Source organism: Rhinopithecus bieti, unplaced genomic scaffold, assembly GCF_001698545.2.
Source record: "Rhinopithecus bieti isolate Rb0 unplaced genomic scaffold, ASM169854v2 scaffold_32518, whole genome shotgun sequence".
NCBI classification, from domain to species: domain Eukaryota; kingdom Metazoa; phylum Chordata; class Mammalia; order Primates; family Cercopithecidae; genus Rhinopithecus; species Rhinopithecus bieti.
The window spans coordinates 838,050-848,487 of NW_016814742.1; positions in this window are offsets into that span (position 1 = coordinate 838,050).

Below are 10,438 nucleotides of genomic sequence, written 5' to 3' on the forward strand. Positions count from 1 at the left end.
CCTTACAATTAGAAAATGTCTGCATATTTCTCCAGTGTTATAATGTTCTAATTTATTTTTAATTAAAAATAATAAGTATTTTTATTTCGCCTAGATTTCTTTGGGTTAACACAAAATAAATCTTTGTGAATGTAAATACATTTAGTTCACAAAATGTTATTGTGTGATGATATTTTCTCTATAGACAAAGCTTACAAATACTTTAAAGTTATTGTTGCCAATTTTCTACAGCATTAAATATTAAAAGTGCTTTAAATATATTTTCATATTTATTTAAATTAGTAAACTTTGCATTTTACATCAGTTTTAGGTTCAAGCAAAATAGAACCGAAAGTGCAGAGTTCCCACATAACCCCTGTCCCCACATATACACAACCTATACCACTATAAACATCCCACGGTGTCTTTTCTATACTTTTGAGTTGGAAAACAATAGTGTTCAAAATTCAAGGAAACATATAGATTTTATTCATAAACATGTGAAAGAAAACTTCTACTCAAAATGTTAGTTCGCACGTTCAAAGCAACCCTTACTAAGAAATCAGCACACAGAATCAAGAAGCTTTATAAAATATACAAATTATTTGAAAGCAACAGTCAGGGGAAAGAGATGGATAATTATTAGAAGAAACAATTATGAGTAGTTAGGAACACAGTCACAACATTGTTTGTCTTGTGCTGAAAACTGTTGTAAATTTTCCAATTATACTACATTGCTAAATAGTTACATCGAGACCTGGCTTTGTACTTTTTAATACAGAAGGGATATTTTAAACTGTAATTTTGTGCTCATATTCATCATAAAGTTGTGTTATATGTTTAAATATAAAATAAATCTTATGCCTTCCTGACTTTTACCTTCAATAAGAGAAAAAGATCATTGGCAGTATCATCAATTTTACCTTAACAAAACAAAATAATTCCATATTTCATATTTTTTTCTGTCTTCTGCCTACTTCTAAACAATCTGTGTCCTAATAGCCTTGTGGTCACAGAATATAGGCCCCAATATTTTACTGTATTTCTTTAGCAATAATGTAACAGATGTTAATATATTTTCTGAAAATTAATGAATAGCACATGCAAGAATTGATATTTAGTGACATACAGTCCTCCATAGAAAGTTTTGTCAAGTGTCTTTCAAAACAGTATCACCCACCTCTGAGATTTAATGCCAGCCTTGAATAAAGGGCTTCTTCACAGATTACTTCCAAATTCTCAACGTTTCATTGAGTTGTAAAGTACTTCAAATATGCAAACTAACTAATATTTAGAGTTGGTAAAATACAGGAATCAGAAGTTGGATACGGTAGCTCTGTTGAAGTTTTAGGGGCTGAGTGATGCTGTATTTGACCTCTCAAGCTTATAATCCATTGACAGTTTCTAAATTAGGGTTAATAGGTATGTGTGTGTGTATATATATATATATATATATACACACACACATATATATACACACACACATATATATACACATACACACACAGATATCAGAATAATATATTATTCTGATAAAGTTGATGCTGGTTAATATGACTTACTGTAAATATTAAATAAGTTTTACGATTTTAAATCCACCCTCCTACTAGTCAAAGGCAGATCAAAACTAAGAAAAAAGGAAAAATAAAATGGGGAAAAGGGCCAAGACGTAGTCAGAAACTGTGTTCCGAGAAAGCAAGAAGATCTCATTAGACAAAAGGATAAAGCTCCAAATTACCACTTATTTCCTTCAAACACAAAAGTGTGCTAGAATAATTCACTGGTATAACTGGAAGTGGTTATTGTCTGAAAACTATATCCATGGTAGAGGAGGGTTTGCAATAAGTTTATGAAGAATGCTTGGATCTTACATGGACTTCATAGATATAAACAAGAAAGGAATTCAGAAAGAGAGGATAATATCTATTCCTTCTATCTCTGTGAATAATTTTTAAATGTTTTCAATAACATGGAACTCTCAAAGAACAACAGACTCATAGATCTGTTTATTTAACATCTTCAATAGAACAGTTAATTGTCATATCAAATTAACTGTCAGAATCAAATCTTTTAATTTTTTATTGAAGTATAATTTACATAAAATAAAATGTACAGATTTTTAAGGGTGCATTTGATGAGTTTTAATAACTGTATGTGTGTGTGTGTGTATATATATATATAAAACCAGTGCATTGGTCAAGAATTAGATTATTTTTATCCCATGACATCTTTCAGGTAAGCACTATTCTGATTTCTATAATTTGTTTTGATTATTTTAACCTGTTTTAGAGCTTCATATTAGTGAAATAATGTAACGTGCACTCTTTTGTATGCCTTCTTTGACACAACATTTTTAAAGATTTTTCTCATATTATTGAATGCAACGGTAGTTTGTGTCTATTGGCTGCAGGTTAGTATTCCATTTATTGTATACATAACACTGTTTTCATCTATTCACCTGGAAATGAGCACTTAGATTTTTTTTTCCCACTGTCTGTATATTTTGAATGAAGTTGCTAGAAATATTCTTGTAAAAAAATGTGGATGAATTTTTTCGCTTATGTTTAGTAAATAACAAGAAGTGAAATGGCTGAGTCATATGATAAATGTTTTTAAATTTAGAAGATATTTTCAAAATCTTTTCCAAGGTAGTTGTATCCATTTTAATTCCTACCAGCAAGTCAAGTGACAGCTTCAGTTGATCCACATCATTACCAGCACTTAATATCAGTCTTAGTTAATTGTAGCCATTCTAATGTGTTGGTATTGTATGCTGATTTAAGTTTTATTTCCCTACTAAGGATGCTGTGTATCATTTCATGTGCTGTTTTTGTATCTTTATTTTTGTGTGTATGAACTTGTGAAGACCTGCACAGGTCTTTTGTTAATTTCATATTGGGTGATTTTGATTTGGTTGTATTGTAGATGTCAATATCAGATATACACAATGTTTCTTTCATCTAGTATGTTATTTTAAAATGTTATTAAGTGAGCAGAATTTTTTGAAGAAAATTAGCCACTATTCTCCTGGTAATTTTGTGTCCTCTCTAAGAAATTTTGCAAACCCAAGTATCCTTCAGTAGATATCTTTAAGGCTTTGTAAATTTAGCCCTTTAGTTTTAGTTATTTTTTCCTATAAAAATAATATGTGTGGGGCATAAGGTAGAATAATTATTAAAACAGTAGTTATCAAAGTGTTCCTGCATTATTCATTGAAAAGACTTTCTTTTCCTTTTCAAGTGCTATGACATTTTGTAAAAGTTAATTCTCTATATTAATGTGGCTTATTTGCAAACATGCCATTCTATTGACTTAGTTCTCTTTTGCTCCAAGTTTTTTTGTTTCAAGAATTTTCCAGGTCTTTTGAAATTTTAAGTATATATTTTAAAATATGAATTTATACAAAATATGGGTATAATTTTTGTCAGTCAGTGTTAAATATAAAGATAAATTTGGAGAAAAGTCATATATTAAAATACTGAATTTTGAAACAAAGTCACAGCAAACATCATACTGAATTGGGAAAAGTTGAAAGCAGCCCCAGTGTGAACTAGAACAAGACAATGATGTTCACTGTCACCAGTACTATTCAACGTAGTACTGAAAGTCCTAGTCAGAGCAATCAGGCAGAGAAATAAATAAAAGGCATCTAAATTGGAAAAGAGAAAGTCAAATTATTTATATTCACTAGTTACATAATCTTATACTTAGAAAGCCCTGAAGACTCCGCCAACAGATTTCTGGACTTGATAAACAATTTCAATATAATTTTAGGATAGAAAATTAGTGGACAAAAATCAGTTGTATGCCTATACACCAACAACACTCATGCTGAGAACCAACCCATTTACAATAGACACACACACACACACACATACACACACACACCTGCCTAGGAATGCATTTAACCAAGGAGGTGAAAGACTTCTACAAGAAGAACTACAAAACATGGGTGAAATAAATTACAGATGGCATAAACAAATGGAAAAATATCTCATGCTCATGGAATAGAAGAAACAATATCATTGGCATGACCATACTGCTCAAAACCATCTACAGATTCAATACAATTTCTATCAAATTATCATCATTTTTTACAAAATTAGAAACAGCAATCCTATGAAACAAAAAAGAGCCCAAATAGACAAAGGAATCCTAAGCAGAAAGAACTGGGCTGGAAGCATCATATTACCTGACTTCAAACTATACTACAAGGCTACAGTAAGCAAAACAGCATGGTACTGGTACAAAAATAGACACATAGATGAAATGGAGCAGACTAGAAATCCTAGAAAAAAAACATAGCATACCTATAACCAACTGATCTTAAACGAGGTTGACAAAAATAAACAATGAGAAAAGGATACCCTATTAAATGGAACTGGGACATTTGACTGTCCACATGCATAAGAATGAAAATGGACCCCTATCTCTTACAATATACAAATATTAATTCCAAATGGAGTAAAGACTTTAATGTATGACCTGAAACTATAAAAATCTTACAAGAAAGCCTAGGAAAAACTCTTCTGGATATTGGCCTAGGCAAAGAATTTATGACTATGACCTGAAAAGCAAATGCATCAATAACAAAAATAGTCAAATGGAAATTAAACGAAAGAGCTTCTGCACATAAAATAAAATAAAATAAAATAAAATCAGCAAACAAACATCCTACAGAATGGAAGAATATATTTGCAGACTCTGCATCTGATAGAGGACTAATAGCGAGAATCAGTACAGAACTCAAATCAGTAAGAAAAAAAGTAACATTGTATATCTTCTTTTTGGAAGCTCCATCCATGTTGTCATGGAATCAACCATGACCTGGCTGATGGGAATCAACCAAGTCATGGAATCAACCTAAGTATCCATCATTGGTGGTTTGGATAAAGAAAATTTAATATATATACACCATGCAGTCATTAGAAAAGAATGAAATCGTGTCCTTTGAAGCAACATGGATGGAGCTTCCAACAAACATATGAAAGCCACCAACAAATATATGAAAAAATGCTCACCATCACTAATCATCAGAGAAATGCAAATTAAAATGTAAATTATGTGAAAATGTCTTTTATCTTCTGGTATCAATGTGATACCATCTCATACCAGTCAGAATGGCTATTATTAAAAGGATGAAAAACAACAGATGTTGGCAAGGCCATGGAGAAAAGAGAATGATTATATACTGTTAGTGGGAATACAAATTTTTTTAGCCACTGTGGGAAGTAATTTGGAAATTTCTCGAATAAATAAAAATAGAACTAACATTTGGCACAGCAATACTACTACTGATTACTTACCCAAGGAAATAAATTATTATGTCACAAAGATACCCTCACTTGTATTTTTATTTCAGTGCTATTCACCATATTAAAGACATGGGATCAACCTAAGTGTCCATCATTGGTGGACTGGATAAAGAAAATGGGATATATATACACCATGGATTACTATGCAGTCATTAAAAAAGAATGAAATCATGTTTGTTGAAGCAACATGGATGGACCTGGACATTATTATCTTAAGTGAAATAACTCAGAACCAGAAAATCAAATACTGCATATTCTCAGTTATAAGTGAGAACCAAATAATGGGTACATACAGACATATGAATGGAAATAATAGACACTGGGGATTCCAAAAAGGGAGAGTGGGAGGGAATGAGGGTCTAAAAATTACCCCTTGGGTACAATGTTCACTATTTGGGTGATGGGTTCACTAGAAGTCCAAATCTCACCATTATGCAATATATCCTTGTAACACCTGCATATGTACCCCAGAATCTAGAATAAAACATAAATAAAAATAAGATACTAGTATCCATGCATGAACATGGTTTCTCACTCTACTTATTAAAATATCATTTAATCTTCCTATAATATAATCTACAGTTTTAGTGAAGATGAAAATCTCTATTATCATCTGTGTTGAATATATTTCTAAGTATAGCATCTTTAACAGTTTTGTTGAGGTACAATTGATATTTTAAAACTGCACTTTTAATATACAGTAGTTCTTCTAATTATCTATGGGGTTATGTTCCAATAAACTCACCATAATTTAAAATACAGTAAGTTGAAAATGCATTTAATACACCTAACTTACTGAACATGATATTTTATCATAGCCTACCTTGTATATGTTCAGAACACTTACATTAGCTTATAGGCAGGTTAAACTACAGTTCTTAACAAATTGTGAAGTCCACAGTTATGTATTGCTAACTATGTTGTACAGTACACTTCTAAAATAGTTTATTCATCTCGCATAGATTAAAATTGTATACTCATTGAGTAAAATTTTGTTCCCCATTTTCCTCTCTTCCCAGACCCCAGTAACCACCATTTCATTCTCTGCTTCTGTAAGTTTTACTATTTAGATACCTCATATAAGAAGAATCATGCAGTATTCATTACAGTGTTGCTGGCTTAATTCATTAAGCATAATCTCAAGATTTATCCATGTTGTCACAGATGGTAGAATTTGTTGCTTTTTAAAGTGGAATAGTTCTCCATTGTGTGTATTTGCCATGTTTTCTTTATCCATTTCTCTGTCAATGGACATATAGACCATTTCCATATCTTGGCTATTTTTAACAATGTTGCAATGAACATAAGAGGGGAAACATCTCTTCAAGATCCTGATTTCAATCATTTTGTATATTTTGTAAATATACTCAGAAGTGGGATTGTGGGATTCATTAACAGTTGTAGTTTTGAATTTTGGGGAATCTCCGTATCATTCCATATAGTAGCATCACTATTTTTCATTCCTATCAACAGTGTACAAAGATTCCAATTTCTCCACATCATTGCTGACACTTACTTTGTGTATATATGTGTTTTAATAATAGCTGCCATAACAGATGTGAGTTAATATCTCGTTGTAAATTTTATTTGAATTTCCCTCGTGATTATTGGTGTTGAGCATATGTTCTTATGTCTAGTGACCATTTATATGTTTTCTTTGAAGAAATGTCTATTGAGGTACTTTGCCCATTTTTGAAGCTTTTATCTTCTGTTGAGTTCTCATCGTTTCTTATACATATTGAATATTAACCACTTTTCAGATCTGTGATTTGCAAATATTTTTCTCCAATTCTGTATGTTGATTGTTCATGGTGTTATCTCATTTGCAATAAAAAGGATTTTCTGTTTGTTTTATATAGTCCCATTTATCTATTTTTGCTTTTGTTGCCAGTGCTTTGATGTCATATAAAAAAACAATTGCCAAGACCAATGTCAAGAAGGTTTTTCCACATGTTTTTTCTAGTAGTTTTACAGTTTCAGGATTTATGTTTAAACCTTTAATCCACTTTGAGTTGATTTTGTGCATGGTGTAATGTAGGTGTCCAATTTCATTTTGTTGCCTGTGGATAGCCAGTTTTCTCAATACTAGTTCATGAAGTGATCATAATTTCCCCATAGTGTATTGTTGACATTCTTGTTGAAGATCAGTTGACTGTATGTGGGTAGGTTTATTTCTGGACTCTCCCTTCTGCTCAATTTGTCTACTGTTTTTATGCTAGTATCACACTGCCTTAATTCCTATAGCTTTCTTATATATGTTAAATTCAAAAGTGTGATCCTTCTAGGTTTGTTTTTATCTTTCTCAAGGTGATTTTGTTTATTTTGGATTTTTTTTGGTTCCACAGGAATTACAGGATTTTCTCGTCTGTTCCTGTGAAAATGGCACAGGAGTTTTGCAAGATAGCATTGATTTGTAGATTGCTTTGGTATTATGAACATTTTAAGAATATTATTTCTTGTAACGTGTAAACAAAATATATTCTTATTTCTTTGTGTCTTTAACTTATTTCAAATGTGTTTTGTAGTTTTTAGCATGCAGGTGTTTAAGCTTCTTGGTTGAATTTATTCCTAAGCATTTTATCCTTTTTGATGTTATTGTAACTGGAATATTTTTATTTTCACTTTTGATAATTTGTTGTCAGTATATGAAAACACAGCTAGTTGTATGTTTATTTCATATCCTCCAACTTTACTGAATTTTATACTAGTACTAAAACGTTTTTGATGTAGTCTTCAGGTTTTTCTACATAAAAGATTATATCATCTGCACACAAAAATATCTTCATTTCCTTCGTTCCAAATAGACATCTTTTATTTATTTACTCTTCACCTAATTACTCTGGTAGGACTTCCAGTACTATGCTGAATAGAAGTAGTGAGAGTGGACGTCCTTGTCTCATTCCTGAACTTAGAGGGATAGCTTTCAGCTTGTCACCATTGAATATGACGTTAACTCTGAGCGTATCCTCTTTGGCTCGTATTATGTTGAGCTACATGCTTTCTATACCTAATTTGTTAAGAGTTTTTATTGTGAACATGTTGAGTTTTGTGAAATGCCTTTTCTGGACCTATTGAGATGATCGTATGGTTTTTATTTTATATTCCATTAATGTAGTATATCACATTTTTTGATTTGCATATTTCAAGCTCTGCATTCCAGGAAAAAATCTCACATGATCATGGTGAATGAACCTTTTAATATGCTTTGAATTCAGTTTGCTGGTGTCTTTTAAGGATATTTATATCTGGGCTCATAATGGTTATTGGTTGGTAATTTTGTTGCTTGTAGTGTCTTTAGTGGGCTTTGGTATCAGTGTAAGCCATAACACAAAAAATGAGTTTGGTAGTGTTGCCTCCTCTTCAATTTTTTGGAATCTCTTGTGAAGGGTGGCCACTAATTATTCTTTAAATGTTTGGTAGAATTCACCAGTGAGATCAGTCAAGTCGTGGACTTTTGTTTGTTTGTTTGTTAGGATGCATTTGGTTAATGACGGAATCGTCTTACTCTTATTAGTCTGTTCAGATATTCTATGTTTTCATGATTCAGTCCTGGTAAGTTTCACGTTTCTATGAATCTATTTCTATAGTTTATCCAATTTGTTGTCATATAAATGGTGTTAGTAGACTAATGTTTATTTCTGTGACAAAAGTACTTATTTATTCCATTATATTTATTATTTCTTTTTGTTTTTGCACTTGGTTTTATTTTGCTCCTCTTTTCTAGTTTTCTAAGGTAGAAGCCCATTTCATTGATTTTAAACCTGTCTTCTTTTAAATGTAAGCATTTAATCTTATAGTTAACCTTATGAGCACACTTTAGCTTCATATTATTAACTTATATTTGGTGTTCCTTATTTTTTTATTCAGAACAACTACACATTAATCTAGAGACATTATATGTCGTATGGGAAATTTAGATGTGTTACCTAATTTTGAAATAATTTGGACTATCTTGCTGATGTTCATTCCTTCCTTATTGTTGCTTTCTTCAGAGAACATGTTCTATATGACTGAAATTCACCGAGGCTTATTTCATAACTGTAATGTATTTTGGCAACTGTTTGATATGCTCTTGAATAAAAGAGTGTACCCTCTTTCTGTTGTTGGAAGTGTTTTCCACATTTCAATTATGTCAAGTTGATTGATATTTTGATCTAAATCTTTTGTATTCTTATTGATTTTAATCAACTTTATTAAAATATAATCTATATACACTTACATCTACACATTTTAAATATAAAGATTTATTATTTTAACAAACATATACAGTTACAATCAAGATATAGTACATTTCCAGAACCTCAAAAACTTCCTTCATATTTTCTTTAGTGAATCCAAATTTACCTCACTCCCAGACCTCATGAAACCAACTGATCTAATTTCTGTCACTAAAGGTTAGTGATTTTCTTTTCTACAATTTCACATACATATGTAAACTTTCTGTAAGATTCATTTTGAGGTTAGTCTATACTGTATTTCTGTATTAGTAGATTGTTTCTTTTTACCATTGAGTATTCTATTATATAAATGATATAATATGTTAATCAATTAATCTGTTGATAGATATTTGGATTGTTTTTAGTTTGGGGCTATTTTGCATAAAAGCTGCTAAAAGCATTTGTAAATTAGTCTTTCTGTGAAAAAAAGGCTTTCATTTTTGTTGGGTAAATACATTGAAGTGAGATTGCTGGGTTCATATGACTTACAATTGTAGAAAATTTTATCTTGTTTTTAAAAGTGCTCTGATAATTAGTGCTGTCTTAGAAAAAATAAATTCTATATGTGTGCTCTTCAACAAGTAGCCACTGCCCTCCTGTGGGTATTTGATTTTAATATTTAATTTAATTTTAATTAACCTAAAAAAACTTTAAAATTCGGTTCTTTTTTTTTTTTTTTTTTTTTTTTTTTTTTGAGACTTTGAGATGGAGTCTCACTCTGTTGCCCAGGCTGGAGTGCAATGGCGTGATCATGGCTCACTGCAAGCTCCGCCCTCCCTGGTTCACGCCCTTCTCCTGCCTCAGCCTCCTGAGTAGCTGATACTACAGGCATCCACCACCACGCCTGGCTAATTTTTTCTATTTCTTTTTACTTTATTTTATTTTATTTTATTTTATTTTATTTTATTTTATTTTATTTTTTCAGTA